We start from the raw sequence: 4,375 nt of genomic DNA, 5'->3' as shown, positions 1-4,375 counted from the left end.
ACACACACACACACACTCTTTCAATCTGTCCACAGAGAGGTGACCTTCAAGGTACATCTACTTCACTCTGAGTGTGCTGGGGAAAATGTGCTGATTAGCAGCAACTTCTCTCCTGTCAGGTGTTTTTATTATTTTTTTTTAACAGAGTGAAACACATTTGAGTCCTGAAAGAGCAGAAATGAGTGAATCACTTAAAACTCAACATAAATTAAATCTAAACGGACTCTTTGAATATCTCTGAGCTCATTTAGTGATATTTTGCAATTCTGCAGACATGCTGCTGATGCTGTAAAAAATGGTGAATATGGCAGAAATGACTATTTTTCCAGATGTTTAGTTGAGGATTATTTATCGGATTATCTGTTTATGATTTAATTAATAAAATGTTTATAAGAGTTTGGCCGATCGTCAAAATGGCTTAATTTTTAGATTAAATCTAGTTTATTACTTCAGTTTATAACATTAAGGAGGATCTATTGTCAGAAATGGAATATAATTCTCATAACTGTGTGTTCGTTACTGTATAACCACCTGAAAATAAGGATTGTGGTGTTTTTGTTACCTTAGCGTGAGTCGTTTTTACCTGGAGAGCGAGCTTTTCTTTTACGAAGGCCGCCATGTTGAATCACTATGTTTCTACAGTAGCCCAGAACGGACAAACTAAACACTGGCTCTAGATGGGGCCTATTCATGTTTTTTGCGGCTGCTGTAGTTTCTACTTCATGCTTAGTTGAAGCGAGCAGTATTCAGTTGGTTGCAATCTGCAACTTCACCACTAGATGTCACTAAATCCTAACTTTCAACAGAAGATTATCTCAATATCAGACAGTGTTTGAGCACCGACTGTGGAAAAGAAATAGATGTGACTGGAAATATATTGTTGTGCAAACTCTGTATGTGTACTCCCAGTTTCAGCTGAGTGATAAAAAACTGGAGCAATAGGAAAAATATATCTGGTCTAGGCTTTAGGCCCTTATCAGCGACTTGTAGCCCCAACACAACCCAAATTCATAATTAACTAAGACAAATGATTTGGAGTATGTTGATGGTTGTGCCTGAGCTGCAGATTCAGTCAGTGAAATATGTAGAAATAATATCCTACCTAAGGCAGAGAGTTTCCCTTATCTCTCCCATCAGACAGTAAAGAAATCTCTGTATGGTAATTGTACCAAGCGGCGGTGAGGGAGGTGCTGCTCATCCTCGTAGGTTTAAATGTATCAATTCAAAATTTGCCATCAGAGGTCGTAATGTTTCATTCCCTTTTTGCCAAGAGGATGTTCAATAATATATATCTGAACAAAACTGGTGTGAAAATGTAACATTTCATTAATTACAGATGTGAAAATCCTTCCAGAGAGGATCGCCTCACACCCCATAAAAAATATGACTACCAAATTAAATGTCACCCAGGCTGTTGCATTTTTAATATCCATTCATGCCTCCTAATCCCACCCCTCTATCTGCCTGATCTTAGCCCCCCGTCTCCATCCACAAAAACTGAAACAAACCAACATTCACACTATTTCTGGGTTTAACTCTTCCTCACTTTAATTCCAATCACATTCCCCATATTTCTTCTCCTGCCGCCTCTGGTCTGAGCTCGACTCTCTGCCCACTGCTATCAGTCCTCTCCAGTGACGATCCCTAAATGAAGGGAGACGTATCTCCCCTGAGGATTGAGTGAGTGTCTCCCCAAGATTACTCTCATCCCTAACTCACTGCTTAAATACTTAAAAACCCCCAGTAGATGAATTCATTGGGAGACACAAAACCACACTAATCCCTCCACCGATGGAATGACAGCCTGACGGGGGAAGAGGAGCCAAATTTCTGCAGACGGCTAACCGGAGCTGGTGCCACACGCGAGAGTCACACGCAAATCCTGGACATCCGTTCATGTAGCCGGCAAAGAGGAAAAAAACTGGCGCCTGACTCCTGTTTTGAGTCAACGTTATGATCATTGTGTACTGCTGAACAGTATCTGTTTAAAAAGGAAGAATATGCAGATCCAAACGTCTTTTCAGGTGACACATCTTAAGAACACATCACAATTAGTATTTCTTTAGTCCGTCAGTCTGCAAACTTTAATGGATTGTAATAAAACTTTAATGGATTGTAATGAAACTTTATAGTCTGTAGGGATAATCAGTCATTTATGACCAAAAACCTGCTAAACTAATGATGACAAATAACAACATTTCAATAAAGTAACTGTTTTAAACATTCATAATAAGTTATTTTTGTTTATTTTTTAGAGTGTGGCTAGTTGTCTAATTCAAGACGACTTCAGTCCAGCCCGAACCCAACCGGCCCATTGTTTGTCATCTGTCTGTCTGTCTGTCTGTGCTGAGCCACAGACAGACAGACAGACAGACACCGATACAACACTACAAACTGATAATTAACACCTGTCACAGACGGACATCACGTCGAGCTTTACAGCGTGCCCACACATGCACGCTCGAGTCCGCCATAAGATGATTGACTGGCCACCTCGCAACCACAAAGGATCAGCCCACACCAATATGTTCACAGTCACACACAGATGTTCGGGCTCGCTGCGGTGACACCACGTCTGCATTCATCTGCATAACACAGACAATAACAAGTGATTTCCTCACTGAGCAGACTTGGTACCGGTTTCATAAAAACACAAAGAGGGAGGAGAGTGTCTCAGTCCTGACAGACGAACAGCAGACCTCAAAAACAAGTCCCACAATAACTGTCAGCTCTCACATTCACTGGGAGTTTGCTTTGTTTTGATGGAAATTTGTATCAGTTTTTTTTTTTTTTTAAATGACAAGTTGACAACTCAACCAAGATAAACTGGAAACGCTATTTTGAATGTGCTTTCAACTCATATAAATAGGGCAGAGGACTGTTTAAAATGCTTAGATACTCGTGTTGATGTAGTACAGATACCAAAACATTTAGTTCTACAAATCTTTATAAGACATATCATCTGCACACAGACGCTGCCTACATGAAATACATCATATAACCAGCAGTATTAGTCTTTAAATGAGGACATATTGAATCAAAGAATTAGTAAGAAAAGGAGCAAACATTTATCTAACTTGCAGTACTTGATGGTTATTAATGCTCGTTGAAAAGGCCAATCACATTAGAAAACAAAGAAAAAGTAAAGATGTCAATAAAGGAAACTAAATTAACAACATCCCACCAATCCAAGTTGTTGTTTCAGGTTTAAATTTCCTCTGACTCGTCTCTTCCACCCAGACTCACCTCGGTGTCCATATTTATGTCTAAATGCCAGTGAACGTGTCTGACTGGATCAACGGACCGAGGGCACAAAACTGAATTCTGTACCCAGAACACATCTGCACATTCAGAGCACAAAAAAAAAAAAAAGCAATCATCAGCTCACACTGTGCGACTTCAACACCACTAATCCCACCAGACATATTCTTCCTTTGTTCTGCTGCCTGGACTTTTTAACGCCATGATTTCTCAACAGCATCTTGCTGGTAAGGACACACACACACACACTCAAACACACTCAAACACACTCAAACACACTCAGAGACAGTTTCAGTCCTATAATTTGTGTCCGGTTTAGGTAGAAGGTGAAACACAGCAAGCTTACAGAGCAGGTTGTGATTGACAGATTAACCTATTTTTTAAATTGGGTTTTAAACTGACACTCTCTCTCACACACACACACACACACACACACACACACACACACACTCACTCTATGAACTCTCTCTAATGAAAAACGAGAGCAGCAAACAGAGGATGGAGGGAAAAGAAAAGGAAAAATCTTTTAATGTTGGGTCCATTAATCTTTTGTCCAGGTTTCTTCCTCCTGCTGTTGCCAGAAGCTGAATGAGCAGTAAAGATCAGACTGAGTCAGCCGGGCAGCAGCGGTGCTGGGTGGGACGCTCGGGGCTCAACTCTGGTTTTCTGATGAAATCTGTTTGTGTGAACTGTTTCAATATACACAATGTGGCCAAAAGTAGAATCTGACTTCCACTGATCTGACTCATTTCTCCCAAATATGAGTTCTCAGGGTATGTGATAGCAGCGCTGTCTTCAGTGTAAATGTAAAACCCGTATCACTAAGGCCTGGCTCTGCGTCTGTGTTAATCCCACAGGTGTTGGACGGGGTTGAGCTCAGTCAGCACAGTTCTTCCACACAAAGCTCACATTTCTTTATGGACCCGACTTTGTGAGCAAGGGCATGTTGAAACAGGAATGAGCCTTCCTCAAACTGTTGGATTCAACATTCAACCAATCAAAGTTTGACCTCGGACCATCAGACTGTATAACACACTCTCTCTCTCTCTCTCTCTCTCTCTCTCTGGTACACACACACACACTCTCTCTCTCTCTCTCTCTCTCTCTCTCTCTC

The 4,375-nt window shown here is 40.8% G+C and overlaps 1 protein-coding gene across 1 annotated transcript in view; it reads right to left on the bottom strand.

The window, feature by feature from the left end:
* Positions 1–4,375, bottom strand: part of mettl16 (methyltransferase like 16) — a 19,092-nt gene that overhangs the window by 14,375 nt on the left and 342 nt on the right. The window lies entirely within an intron of this gene.

The sequence above is a fragment of the Morone saxatilis genome, unplaced genomic scaffold, assembly GCF_004916995.1.
Source record: "Morone saxatilis isolate NCDOM2014 unplaced genomic scaffold, NCSU_SB_2.0 Contig8, whole genome shotgun sequence".
Taxonomy (NCBI): domain Eukaryota; kingdom Metazoa; phylum Chordata; class Actinopteri; family Moronidae; genus Morone; species Morone saxatilis.
Note: the sequence above shows the minus strand (reverse complement) of the source record. Positions and strands in the feature narration are given on the sequence as shown.